The sequence below is a fragment of the Medicago sativa genome, chromosome 2 (assembly GCF_051527215.1).
Source record: "Medicago sativa cultivar Bolivia chromosome 2, Bolivia_mono, whole genome shotgun sequence".
Taxonomy (NCBI): domain Eukaryota; kingdom Viridiplantae; phylum Streptophyta; class Magnoliopsida; order Fabales; family Fabaceae; genus Medicago; species Medicago sativa.
In genome coordinates this window covers 40691420-40708053 of record NC_140750.1, presented here as the reverse complement: position 1 = coordinate 40708053, position 16634 = coordinate 40691420, and positions in this window count along the sequence as shown.

The window sequence follows — 16634 nt, the reverse complement described above, 5'->3', positions numbered from 1 at the left end:
AAAGGACATCGAGGGACAAATTCAACATTAATATTTATCAAACTTTTAACCATATAGGCTAAAATCTCATTTTTGGGACAATGGTCATTCAAATAATTTCATTTTACCGAATACAAAACCAAATAGGTTCACATATCATGTTTCGTATCAAGGGAGATCGAGGGACAAGTTCAACCTTTATCAAACGTCTAACCATATAGGCTAAAATCTCATTTTCGCGACAAAGTCATTCGAATACTTTCATTTTTCCGAATATAAAACCAAATAGGTTCACATATCATGTTTCGCATCAAGGGACATCGAGGCATAAGTTCACTGTTTATCAAACTTCTAACCACATAGGCTAAAATTTCATTTTTGCGACAAGGGTCATTTCAATACTTTCATTTTATCGAATTTCAAACCAAATAGGTTCACATATCATGTTTCGCATCAAGGGACATCGAGGGACATGTTCAACCTTCATATTTAAGAAGCATGTAACAATATATGCTAAAATCTCGTTTTCGCGATAAGGGTCATCTCATTACTTTCAATTTACCAAATTTAAAACGAAATTTGTTCAAATATTATGTTATGCAATAAAGAACATCGAGGGACAAATTCAACATTAATATTTATCAAAATTTTAACCGTATAGGCTAAAATCTCTTTTTTGGGACAATGGTCATTCAAATAATTTCATTTTGCCGAATACAATACCAAATAGGTTCACATATCATGTTTCGTATCAAGGGAGATCGAGGGACAAGTTCAACCTTTATCAAACTTCTAACCATATAGGCTAAAATCTCATTTTCGCGACAAAGTCATTCCAATACTTTCATTTTTTCGAATATAAAACCAAATAGGTTCACATATCATGTTTCGCATCAAAGGACATCGAGGGACAAGTTCACTGTTTATCAAACTTCTAACCACATAGGCTAAAATCTCATTTTCGCGACAAGGGTCATTTCAATACTTTCATTTTATCTAATTTCAAACCAAATAGATTCACATATCATGTTTCGCATCAAGGGACATCGAGGGACAAGTTCACTGTTTATCAAACTTCTAACCACATAGGCTAAAATTTCATTTTCACGACAAAGGTCATTTCAATACTTTCATTTTATCGAATTTCAAACCAAATAGGTTCACATATCATGCTTCGTATCAAGGGAGATCGAGGGACAAGTTCAACCTTTATCAAACTTCTAACCATATAGGCTAAAATCTCATTTTCGCGACAAAGTCATTCCAATACTTTCATTTTTCTGAATATAAAACCAAATAGGTTCACATATCATGTTTCGCATCAAGGGACATCGAGGGACAAGTTCACTGTTTATCAAACTTCTAACCACATAGGCTAAAATTTCATTTTCGCCACAAGGGTCATTTCAATACTTTCATTTTATCGAATTTCAAACCAAATAGGTTCACATATTATGTTTCGCATCAAGGGACATCGAGGGACATGTTCAACCTTCATATTTAACAAACATGTAACAATATAAGCTAAAATCTCGTTTTCGCGATAAGGGTCATCTCATTACTTTCAATTTACCAAATTTAAAACGAAATTGGTTCAAATATTATGTTACGCAATAAAGGACATCGAGGGACAAATTCAACATTAATATTTATCAAACTTTTAACCATATAGGCTAAAATCTCATTTTTGGGACAATGGTCATTCAAATAATTTCATTTTGCCGAATACAAAACCAAATAGGTTCACATATCATGTTTCGTATCAAGGGAGATCGAGGGACAAGTTCAACCTTTATCAAACTTCTAACCATATAGGCTAAAATCTCATTTTTGCGACAAAGTCATTCCAATACTTTCATTTTTCCGAATATAAAACGAAATAGGTGCACATGTCATGTTTCGCATCAAGGGACATCGAGGCACAAGTTCACTGTTTATCAAACTTCTAACCACATCGGCTAAAATTTCATTTTCGCGACAAGGGTCATTTCAATACTTTCATTTTATCGAATTTCAAACCAAATAGGTTCACATATCATGTTTCGCATCAAGGGACATCGAGGGACAAGTTCACTGTTTATCAAACTTCTAACCACATAGGCTAAAATTTCATTATCACGACAAAGGTCATTTCAATACTTTCATTTTATCGAATTTCAAACCAAATAGGTTCACTTATCATGCTTCGTATCAAGGGAGATCGAGGGACAAGTTCAACCTTTATCAAACTTCTAACCATATAGGCTAAAATCTCATTTTCGCGACAAAGTCATTCCAATACTTTCATTTTTCTGAATATAAAACCAAATAGGTTCACATATCATGTTTCGCATCAAGGGACATCGAGGGACAAGTTCACTGTTTATCAAACTTCTAACCACATAGGCTAAAATTTCATTTTTGCGACAAGGGTCATTTCAATACTTTCATTTTATCGAATTTCAAACCAAATAGGTTCACATATCATGTTTCGCATCAAGGGACATCGAGGGACATGTTCAACCTTCATATTTAAGAAGCATGTAACAATATATGCTAAAATCTTGTTTTCGCGATAAGGGTCATCTCATTACTTTCAATTTATCAAATTTAAAACGAAATTGGTTCAAATATTATGTTACGCAATAAAGGACATCGAGGGACAAATTCAACATTAATATTTATCAAACTTTTAACCATATAGGCTAAAATCTCATTTTTGGGACAATGGTCATTCAAATAATTTCATTTTACCGAATACAAAACCAAATAGGTTCACATATCATGTTTCGTATCAAGGGAGATCGAGGGACAAGTTCAACCTTTATCAAACGTCTAACCATATAGGCTAAAATCTCATTTTCGCGACAAAGTCATTCGAATACTTTCATTTTTCCGAATATAAAACCAAATAGGTTCACATATCATGTTTCGCATCAAGGGACATCGAGGCATAAGTTCACTGTTTATCAAACTTCTAACCACATAGGCTAAAATTTCATTTTTGCGACAAGGGTCATTTCAATACTTTCATTTTATCGAATTTCAAACCAAATAGGTTCACATATCATGTTTCGCATCAAGGGACATCGAGGGACATGTTCAACCTTCATATTTAAGAAGCATGTAACAATATATGCTAAAATCTCGTTTTCGCGATAAGGGTCATCTCATTACTTTCAATTTACCAAATTTAAAACGAAATTTGTTCAAATATTATGTTACGCAATAAAGAACATCGAGGGACAAATTCAACATTAATATTTATCAAAATTTTAACCATATAGGCTAAAATCTCTTTTTTGGGACAATGGTCATTCAAATAATTTCATTTTGCCGAATACAATACCAAATAGGTTCACATATCATGTTTCGTATCAAGGGAGATCGAGGGACAAGTTCAACCTTTATCAAACTTCTAACCATATAGGCTAAAATCTCATTTTCGCGACAAAGTCATTCCAATACTTTCATTTTTTCGAATATAAAACCAAATAGGTTCACATATCATGTTTCGCATCAAGGGACATCGAGGGACAAGTTCACTGTTTATCAAACTTCTAACCACATAGGCTAAAATTTCATTTTCACGACAAGGGTCATTTCAATACTTTCATTTTATCTAATTTCAAACCAAATAGATTCACATATCATGTTTCGCATCAAGGGACATCGAGGGACAAGTTCACTGTTTATCAAACTTCTAACCACATAGGCTAAAATTTCATTTTCACGACAAAGGTCATTTCAATACTTTCATTTTATCGAATTTCAAACCAAATAGGTTCACATATCATGCTTCGTATCAAGGGAGATCGAGGGACAAGTTCAACCTTTATCAAACTTCTAACCATATAGGCTAAAATCTCATTTTCGCGACAAAGTCATTCCAATACTTTTATTTTTCTGAATATAAAACCAAATAGGTTCACATATCATGTTTCGCATCAAGGGACATCGAGGGACAAGTTCACTGTTTATCAAACTTCTAACCACATAGGCTAAAATTTCATTATCACGACAAAGGTCATTTCAATACTTTCATTTTATCGAATTTCAAACCAAATAGGTTCACTTATCATGCTTCGTATCAAGAGAGATCGAGGGACAAGTTCAACCTTTATCAAACTTCTAACCATATAGGCTAAAATCTCATTTTCGCGACAAAGTCATTCCAATACTTTCATTTTTCTGAATATAAAACCAAATAGGTTCACATATCATGTTTCGCATCAAGGGACATCGAGGGACAAGTTCACTGTTTATCAAACTTCTAACCACATAGGCTAAAATTTCATTTTCGCCACAAGGGTCATTTCAATACCTTCATTTTATCGAATTTCAAACCAAATAGGTTCACATATTATGTTTCGCATCAAGGGACATCGAGGGACATGTTCAACCTTCATATTTAACAAACATGTAACAATATAAGCTAAAATCTCGTTTTCGCGATATGGGTCATCTCATTACTTTCAATTTACCAAATTTAAAACGAAATTGGTTCAAATATTATGTTACGCAATAAAGGACATCGAGGGACAAATTCAACATTAATATTTATCAAACTTTTAACCATATAGGCTAAAATCTCATTTTTGGGACAATGGTCATTCAAATAATTTCATTTTGCCGAATACAAAACCAAATAGGTTCACATATCATGTTTCGTATCAAGGGAGATCGAGGGACAAGTTCAACCTTTATCAAACGTCTAACCATATAGGCTAAAATCTCATTTTCGCGACAAAGTCATTCGAATACTTTCATTTTTCCGAATATAAAACCAAATAGGTTCACATATCATGTTTCGCATCAAGGGACATCGAGGCATAAGTTCACTGTTTATCAAACTTCTAACCACATAGGCTAAAATTTCATTTTTGCGACAAGGGTCATTTCAATACTTTCATTTTATCGAATTTCAAACCAAATAGGTTCACATATCATGTTTCGCATCAAGGGACATCGAGGGACATGTTCAACCTTCATATTTAAGAAGCATGTAACAATATATGCTAAAATCTCGTTTTCGCGATAAGGGTCATCTCATTACTTTCAATTTACCAAATTTAAAACGAAATTGGTTCAAATATTATGTTACGCAATAAAGGACATCGAGGGACAAATTCAACATTAATATTTATCAAACTTTTAACCATATAGGCTAAAATCTCATTTTTGGGACAATGGTCATTCAAATAATTTCATTTTACCGAATACAAAACCAAATAGGTTCACATATCATGTTTCGTATCAAGGGAGATCGAGGGACAAGTTCAACCTTTATCAAACGTCTAACCATATAGGCTAAAATCTCATTTTCGCGACAAAGTCATTCGAATACTTTCATTTTTCCGAATATAAAACCAAATAGGTTCACATATCATGTTTCGCATCAAGGGACATCGAGGCATAAGTTCACTGTTTATCAAACTTCTAACCACATAGGCTAAAATTTCATTTTTGCGACAAGGGTCATTTCAATACTTTCATTTTATCGAATTTCAAACCAAATAGGTTCACATATCATGTTTCGCATCAAGGGACATCGAGGGACATGTTCAACCTTCATATTTAAGAAGCATGTAACAATATATGCTAAAATCTCGTTTTCGCGATAAGGGTCATCTCATTACTTTCAATTTACCAAATTTAAAACGAAATTTGTTCAAATATTATGTTACGCAATAAAGAACATCGAGGGACAAATTCAACATTAATATTTATCAAAATTTTAACCGTATAGGCTAAAATCTCTTTTTTGGGACAATGGTCATTCAAATAATTTCATTTTGCCGAATACAATACCAAATAGGTTCACATATCATGTTTCGTATCAAGGGAGATCGAGGGACAAGTTCAACCTTTATCAAACTTCTAACCATATAGGCTAAAATCTCATTTTCGCGACAAAGTCATTCCAATACTTTCATTTTTTAGAATATAAAACCAAATAGGTTCACATATCATGTTTCGCATCAAGGGACATCGAGGGACAAGTTCACTGTTTATCAAACTTCTAACCACATAGGCTAAAATCTCATTTTCGCGACAAGGGTCATTTCAATACTTTCATTTTATCTAATTTCAAACCAAATAGATTCACATATCATGTTTCGCATCAAGGGACATCGAGGGACAAGTTCACTGTTTATCAAACTTCTAACCACATAGGCTAAAATTTCATTTTCACGACAAAGGTCATTTCAATACTTTCATTTTATCGAATTTCAAACCAAATAGGTTCACATATCATGCTTCGTATCAAGGGAGATCGAGGGACAAGTTCAACCTTTATCAAACTTCAAACCATATAGGCTAAAATCTCATTTTCGCGACAAAGTCATTCCAATACTTTCATTTTTCTGAATATAAAACCAAATAGGTTCACATATCATGTTTCGCATCAAGGGACATCGAGGGACAAGTTCACTGTTTATCAAACTTCTAACCACATAGGCTAAAATTTCATTTTCGCCACAAGGGTCATTTCAATACTTTCATTTTATCGAATTTCAAACCAAATAGGTTCACATATTATGTTTCGCATCAAGGGACATCGAGGGACATGTTCAACCTTCATATTTAACAAACATGTAACAATATAAGCTAAAATCTCGTTTTCGCGATAAGGGTCATCTCATTACTTTCAATTTACCAAATTTAAAACGAAATTGGTTCAAATATTATGTTACGCAATAAAGGACATCGAGGGACAAATTCAACATTAATATTTATCAAACTTTTAACCATATAGGCTAAAATCTCATTTTTGGGACAATGGTCATTCAAATAATTTCATTTTGCCGAATACAAAACCAAATAGGTTCACATATCATGTTTCGTATCAAGGGAGATCGAGGGACAAGTTCAACCTTTATCAAACTTCTAACCATATAGGCTAAAATCTCATTTTTGCGACAAAGTCATTCCAATACTTTCATTTTTCCGAATATAAAACGAAATAGGTGCACATGTCATGTTTCGCATCAAGGGACATCGAGGCACAAGTTCACTGTTTATCAAACTTCTAACCACATCGGCTAAAATTTCATTTTCGCGACAAGGGTCATTTCAATACTTTCATTTTATCGAATTTCAAACCAAATAGGTTCACATATCATGTTTCGCATCAAGGGACATCGAGGGACAAGTTCACTGTTTATCAAACTTCTAACCACATAGGCTAAAATTTCATTATCACGACAAAGGTCATTTCAATACTTTCATTTTATCGAATTTCAAACCAAATAGGTTCACTTATCATGCTTCGTATCAAGGGAGATCGAGGGACAAGTTCAACCTTTATCAAACTTCTAACCATATAGGCTAAAATCTCATTTTCGCGACAAAGTCATTCCAATACTTTCATTTTTCTGAATATAAAACCAAATAGGTTCACATATCATGTTTCGCATCAAGGGACATCGAGGGACAAGTTCACTGTTTATCAAACTTCTAACCACAGGCTAAAATTTCATTTTCGCCACAAGGGTCATTTCAATACCTTCATTTTATCGAATTTCAAACCAAATAGGTTCACATATTATGTTTCGCATCAAGGGACATCGAGGGACATGTTCAACCTTCATATTTAACAAACATGTAACAATATAAGCTAAAATCTCGTTTTCGCGATATGGGTCATCTCATTACTTTCAATTTACCAAATTTAAAACGAAATTGGTTCAAATATTATGTTACGCAATAAAGGACATCGAGGGACAAATTCAACATTAATATTTATCAAACTTTTAACCATATAGGCTAAAATCTCATTTTTGGGACAATGGTCATTCAAATAATTTCATTTTGCCGAATACAAAACCAAATAGGTTCACATATCATGTTTCGTATCAAGGGAGATCGAGGGACAAGTTCAACCTTTATCAAACGTCTAACCATATAGGCTAAAATCTCATTTTCGCGACAAAGTCATTCGAATACTTTCATTTTTCCAAATATAAAACCAAATAGGTTCACATATCATGTTTCGCATCAAGGGACATCGAGGCATAAGTTCACTGTTTATCAAACTTCTAACCACATAGGCTAAAATTTCATTTTTGCGACAAGGGTCATTTCAATACTTTCATTTTATCGAATTTCAAACCAAATAGGTTCACATATCATGTTTCGCATCAAGGGACATCGAGGGACATGTTCAACCTTCATATTTAAGAAGCATGTAACAATATATGCTAAAATCTCGTTTTCGCGATAAGGGTCATCTCATTACTTTCAATTTACCAAATTTAAAACGAAATTGGTTCAAATATTATGTTACGCAATAAAGGACATCGAGGGACAAATTCAACATTAATATTTATCAAACTTTTAACCATATAGGCTAAAATCTCATTTTTGGGACAATGGTCATTCAAATAATTTCATTTTGCCGAATACAAAACCAAATAGGTTCACATATCATGTTTCGTATCAAGGGAGATCGAGGGACAAGTTCAACCTTTATCAAACGTCTAACCATATAGGCTAAAATCTCATTTTCGCGACAAAGTCATTCGAATACTTTCATTTTTCCGAATATAAAACCAAATAGGTTCACATATCATGTTTCGCATCAAGGGACATCGAGGCATAAGTTCACTGTTTATCAAACTTCTAACCTCATAGGCTAAAATTTCATTTTTGCGACAAGGGTCATTTCAATACTTTCATTTTATCGAATTTCAAACCAAATAGGTTCACATATCATGTTTCGCATCAAGGGACATCGAGGGACATGTTCAACCTTCATATTTAAGAAGCATGTAACAATATATGCTAAAATCTCGTTTTCGCGATAAGGGTCATCTCATTACTTTCAATTTACCAAATTTAAAACGAAATTTGTTCAAATATTATGTTACGCAATAAAGAACATCGAGGGACAAATTCAACATTAATATTTATCAAAATTTTAACCATATAGGCTAAAATCTCTTTTTTGGGACAATGGTCATTCAAATAATTTCATTTTGCCGAATACAATACCAAATAGGTTCACATATCATGTTTCGTATCAAGGGAGATCGAGGGACAAGTTCAACCTTTATCAAACTTCTAACCATATAGGCTAAAATCTCATTTTCGCGACAAAGTCATTCCAATACTTTCATTTTTTCGAATATAAAACCAAATAGGTTCACATATCATGTTTCGCATCAAGGGACATCGAGGGACAAGTTCACTGTTTATCAAACTTCTAACCACATAGGCTAAAATTTCATTTTCGCGACAAGGGTCATTTCAATACTTTCATTTTATCTAATTTCAAACCAAATAGATTCACAAATCATGTTTCGCATCAAGGGACATCGAGGGACAAGTTCACTGTTTATCAAACTTCTAACCACATAGGCTAAAATTTCATTTTCACGACAAAGGTCATTTCAATACTTTCATTTTATCGAATTTCAAACCAAATAGGTTCACATATCATGCTTCGTATCAAGGGAGATCGAGGGACAAGTTCAACCTTTATCAAACTTCTAACCATATAGGCTAAAATCTCATTTTCGCGACAAAGTCATTCCAATACTTTCATTTTTCTGAATATAAAACCAAATAGGTTCACATATCATGTTTCGCATCAAGGGACATCGAGGGACAAGTTCACTGTTTATCAAACTTCTAACCACATAGGCTAAAATTTCATTTTCGCCACAAGGGTCATTTCAATACTTTCATTTTATCGAATTTCAAACCAAATAGGTTCACATATTATGTTTCGCATCAAGGGACATCGAGGGACATGTTCAACCTTCATATTTAACAAACATGTAACAATATAAGCTAAAATCTCGTTTTCGCGATAAGGGTCATCTCATTACTTTCAATTTACCAAATTTAAAACGAAATTGGTTCAAATATTATGTTACGCAATAAAGGACATCGAGGGACAAATTCAACATTAATATTTATCAAACTTTTAACCATATAGGCTAAAATCTCATTTTTGGGACAATGGTCATTCAAATAATTTCATTTTGCCGAATACAAAACCAAATAGGTTCACATATCATGTTTCGTATCAAGGGAGATCGAGGGACAAGTTCAACCTTTATCAAACTTCTAACCATATAGGCTAAAATCTCATTTTTGCGACCAAGTCATTCCAATACTTTCATTTTTCCGAATATAAAACGAAATAGGTGCACATGTCATGTTTCGCATCAAGGGACATCGAGGCACAAGTTCACTGTTTATCAAACTTCTAACCACATCGGCTAAAATTTCATTTTCGCGACAAGGGTCATTTCAATACTTTCATTTTATCGAATTTCAAACCAAATAGGTTCACATATCATGTTTCGCATCAAGGGACATCGAGGGACAAGTTCACTGTTTATCAAACTTCTAACCACATAGGCTAAAATTTCATTATCACGACAAAGGTCATTTCAATACTTTCATTTTATCGAATTTCAAACCAAATAGGTTCACTTATCATGCTTCGTATCAAGGGAGATCGAGGGACAAGTTCAACCTTTATCAAACTTCTAACCATATAGGCTAAAATCTCATTTTCGCGACAAAGTCATTCCAATACTTTCATTTTTCCGAATATAAAACCAAATAGGTTCACATATCATGTTTCGCATCAAGGGACATCGAGGGACAAGTTCACTGTTTATCAAACTTCTAACCACAGGCTAAAATTTCATTTTCGCCACAAGGGTCATTTCAATACCTTCATTTTATCGAATTTCAAACCAAATAGGTTCACATATTATGTTTCGCATCAAGGGACATCGAGGGACATGTTCAACCTTCATATTTAACAAACATGTAACAATATAAGCTAAAATCTCGTTTTCGCGATATGGGTCATCTCATTACTTTCAATTTACCAAATTTAAAACGAAATTGGTTCAAATATTATGTTACGCAATAAAGGACATCGAGGGACAAATTCAACATTAATATTTATCAAACTTTTAACCATATAGGCTAAAATCTCATTTTTGGGACAATGGTCATTCAAATAATTTCATTTTGCCGAATACAAAACCAAATAGGTTCACATATCATGTTTCGTATCAAGGGAGATCGAGGGACAAGTTCAACCTTTATCAAACGTCTAACCATATAGGCTAAAATCTCATTTTCGCGACAAAGTCATTCGAATACTTTCATTTTTCCAAATATAAAACCAAATAGGTTCACATATCATGTTTCGCATCAAGGGACATCGAGGCATAAGTTCACTGTTTATCAAACTTCTAACCACATAGGCTAAAATTTCATTTTTGCGACAAGGGTCATTTCAATACTTTCATTTTATCGAATTTCAAACCAAATAGGTTCACATATCATGTTTCGCATCAAGGGACATCGAGGGACATGTTCAACCTTCATATTTAAGAAGCATGTAACAATATATGCTATAATCTCGTTTTCGCGATAAGGGTCATCTCATTACTTTCAATTTACCAAATTTAAAACGAAATTGGTTCAAATATTATGTTACGCAATAAAGGACATCGAGGGACAAATTCAACATTAATATTTATCAAACTTTTAACCATATAGGCTAAAATCTCATTTTTGGGACAATGGTCATTCAAATAATTTCATTTTGCCGAATACAAAACCAAATAGGTTCACATATCATGTTTCGTATCAAGGGAGATCGAGGGACAAGTTCAACCTTTATCAAACGTCTAACCATATAGGCTAAAATCTCATTTTCGCGACAAAGTCATTCGAATACTTTCATTTTTCCGAATATAAAACCAAATAGGTTCACATATCATGTTTCGCATCAAGGGACATCGAGGCATAAGTTCACTGTTTATCAAACTTCTAACCTCATAGGCTAAAATTTCATTTTTGCGACAAGGGTCATTTCAATACTTTCATTTTATCGAATTTCAAACCAAATAGGTTCACATATCATGTTTCGCATCAAGGGACATCGAGGGACAAGTTCACTGTTTATCAAACTTCTAACCACATAGGCTAAAATTTCATTATCACGACAAAGGTCATTTCAATACTTTCATTTTATCGAATTTCAAACCAAATAGGTTCACTTATCATGCTTCGTATCAAGGGAGATCGAGGGACAAGTTCAACCTTTATCAAACTTCTAACCATATAGGCTAAAATCTCATTTTCGCGACAAAGTCATTCCAATACTTTCATTTTTCTGAATATAAAACCAAATAGGTTCACATATCATGTTTCGCATCAAGGGACATCGAGGGACAAGTTCACTGTTTATCAAACTTCTAACCACAGGCTAAAATTTCATTTTCGCCACAAGGGTCATTTCAATACCTTCATTTTATCGAATTTCAAACCAAATAGGTTCACATATTATGTTTCGCATCAAGGGACATTGAGGGACATGTTCAACCTTCATATTTAACAAACATGTAACAATATAAGCTAAAATCTCGTTTTCGCGATATGGGTCATCTCATTACTTTCAATTTACCAAATTTAAAACGAAATTGGTTCAAATATTATGTTACGCAATAAAGGACATCGAGGGACAAATTCAACATTAATATTTATCAAACTTTTAACCATATAGGCTAAAATCTCATTTTTGGGACAATGGTCATTCAAATAATTTCATTTTGCCGAATACAAAACCAAATAGGTTCACATATCATGTTTCGTATCAAGGGAGATCGAGGGACAAGTTCAACCTTTATCAAACGTCTAACCATATAGGCTAAAATCTCATTTTCGCGACAAAGTCATTCGAATACTTTCATTTTTCCAAATATAAAACCAAATAGGTTCACATATCATGTTTCGCATCAAGGGACATCGAGGCATAAGTTCACTGTTTATCAAACTTCTAACCACATAGGCTAAAATTTCATTTTTGCGACAAGGGTCATTTCAATACTTTCATTTTATCGAATTTCAAACCAAATAGGTTCACATATCATGTTTCGCATCAAGGGACATCGAGGGACATGTTCAACCTTCATATTTAAGAAGCATGTAACAATATATGCTATAATCTCGTTTTCGCGATAAGGGTCATCTCATTACTTTCAATTTACCAAATTTAAAACGAAATTGGTTCAAATATTATGTTACGCAATAAAGGACATCGAGGGACAAATTCAACATTAATATTTATCAAACTTTTAACCATATAGGCTAAAATCTCATTTTTGGGACAATGGTCATTCAAATAATTTCATTTTGCCGAATACAAAACCAAATAGGTTCACATATCATGTTTCGTATCAAGGGAGATCGAGGGACAAGTTCAACCTTTATCAAACGTCTAACCATATAGGCTAAAATCTCATTTTCGCGACAAAGTCATTCGAATACTTTCATTTTTCCGAATATAAAACCAAATAGGTTCACATATCATGTTTCGCATCAAGGGACATCGAGGCATAAGTTCACTGTTTATCAAACTTCTAACCTCATAGGCTAAAATTTCATTTTTGCGACAAGGGTCATTTCAATACTTTCATTTTATCGAATTTCAAACCAAATAGGTCCACATATCATGTTTCGCATCAAGGGACATCGAGGGACATGTTCAACCTTCATATTTAAGAAGCATGTAACAATATATGCTAAAATCTCGTTTTCGCGATAAGGGTCATCTCATTACTTTCAATTTACCAAATTTAAAACGAAATTTGTTCAAATATTATGTTACGCAATAAAGAACATCGAGGGACAAATTCAACATTAATATTTATCAAAATTTTAACCATATAGGCTAAAATCTCTTTTTTGGGACAATGGTCATTCAAATAATTTCATTTTGCCGAATACAATACCAAATAGGTTCACATATCATGTTTCGTATCAAGGGAGATCGAGGGACAAGTTCAACCTTTATCAAACTTCTAACCATATAGGCTAAAATCTCATTTTCGCGACAAAGTCATTCGAATACTTTCATTTTTCCGAATATAAAACCAAATAGGTTCACATATCATGTTTCGCATCAAGGGACATCGAGGCATAAGTTCACTGTTTATCAAACTTCTAACCTCATAGGCTAAAATTTCATTTTTGCGACAAGGGTCATTTCAATACTTTCATTTTATCGAATTTCAAACCAAATAGGTTCACATATCATGTTTCGCATCAAGGGACATCGAGGGACAAGTTCACTGTTTATCAAACTTCTAACCACATAGGCTAAAATTTCATTATCACGACAAAGGTCATTTCAATACTTTCATTTTATCGAATTTCAAACCAAATAGGTTCACTTATCATGCTTCGTATCAAGGGAGATCGAGGGACAAGTTCAACCTTTATCAAACTTCTAACCATATAGGCTAAAATCTCATTTTCGCGACAAATTCATTCCAATACTTTCATTTTTCTGAATATAAAACCAAATAGGTTCACATATCATGTTTCGCATCAAGGGACATCGAGGGACAAGTTCACTGTTTATCAAACTTCTAACCACAGGCTAAAATTTCATTTTCGCCACAAGGGTCATTTCAATACCTTCATTTTATCGAATTTCAAACCAAATAGGTTCACATATTATGTTTCGCATCAAGGGACATCGAGGGACATGTTCAACCTTCATATTTAACAAACATGTAACAATATAAGCTAAAATCTCGTTTTCGCGATATGGGTCATCTCATTACTTTCAATTTACCAAATTTAAAACGAAATTGGTTCAAATATTATGTTACGCAATAAAGGACATCGAGGGACAAATTCAACATTAATATTTATCAAACTTTTAACCATATAGGCTAAAATCTCATTTTTGGGACAATGGTCATTCAAATAATTTCATTTTGCCGAATACAAAACCAAATAGGTTCACATATCATGTTTCGTATCAAGGGAGATCGAGGGACAAGTTCAACCTTTATCAAACGTCTAACCATATAGGCTAAAATCTCATTTTCGCGACAAAGTCATTCGAATACTTTCATTTTTCCAAATATAAAACCAAATAGGTTCACATATCATGTTTCGCATCAAGGGACATCGAGGCATAAGTTCACTGTTTATCAAACTTCTAACCACATAGGCTAAAATTTCATTTTTGCGACAAGGGTCATTTCAATACTTTCATTTTATCGAATTTCAAACCAAATAGGTTCACATATCATGTTTCGCATCAAGGGACATCGAGGGACATGTTCAACCTTCATATTTAAGAAGCATGTAACAATATATGCTATAATCTCGTTTTCGCGATAAGGGTCATCTCATTACTTTCAATTTACCAAATTTAAAACGAAATTGGTTCAAATATTATGTTACGCAATAAAGGACATCGAGGGACAAATTCAACATTAATATTTATCAAACTTTTAACCATATAGGCTAAAATCTCATTTTTGGGACAATGGTCATTCAAATAATTTCATTTTGCCGAATACAAAACCAAATAGGTTCACATATCATGTTTCGTATCAAGGGAGATCGAGGGACAAGTTCAACCTTTATCAAACGTCTAACCATATAGGCTAAAATCTCATTTTCGCGACAAAGTCATTCGAATACTTTCATTTTTCCGAATATAAAACCAAATAGGTTCACATATCATGTTTCGCATCAAGGGACATCGAGGCATAAGTTCACTGTTTATCAAACTTCTAACCTCATAGGCTAAAATTTCATTTTTGCGACAAGGGTCATTTCAATACTTTCATTTTATCGAATTTCAAACCAAATAGGTCCACATATCATGTTTCGCATCAAGGGACATCGAGGGACATGTTCAACCTTCATATTTAAGAAGCATGTAACAATATATGCTAAAATCTCGTTTTCGCGATAAGGGTCATCTCATTACTTTCAATTTACCAAATTTAAAACGAAATTTGTTCAAATATTATGTTACGCAATAAAGAACATCGAGGGACAAATTCAACATTAATATTTATCAAAATTTTAACCATATAGGCTAAAATCTCTTTTTTGGGACAATGGTCATTCAAATAATTTCATTTTGCCGAATACAATACCAAATAGGTTCACATATCATGTTTCGTATCAAGGGAGATCGAGGGACAAGTTCAACCTTTATCAAACTTCTAACCATATAGGCTAAAATCTCATTTTCGCGACAAAGTCATTCGAATACTTTCATTTTTCCGAATATAAAACCAAATAGGTTCACATATCATGTTTCGCATCAAGGGACATCGAGGCATAAGTTCACTGTTTATCAAACTTCTAACCTCATAGGCTAAAATTTCATTTTTGCGACAAGGGTCATTTCAATACTTTCATTTTATCGAATTTCAAACCAAATAGGTTCACATATCATGTTTCGCATCAAGGGACATCGAGGGACAAGTTCACTGTTTATCAAACTTCTAACCACATAGGCTAAAATTTCATTATCACGACAAAGGTCATTTCAATACTTTCATTTTATCGAATTTCAAACCAAATAGGTTCACTTATCATGCTTCGTATCAAGGGAGATCGAGGGACAAGTTCAACCTTTATCAAACTTCTAACCATATAGGCTAAAATCTCATTTTCGCGACAAATTCATTCCAATACTTTCATTTTTCTGAATATAAAACCAAATAGGTTCACATATCATGTTTCGCATCAAGGGACATCGAGGGACAAGTTCACTGTTTATCAAACTTCTAACCACAGGCTAAAATTTCATTTTCGCCACAAGGGTCATTTCAATACCTTCATTTTATCGAATTTCAAACCAAATAGGTTCACAT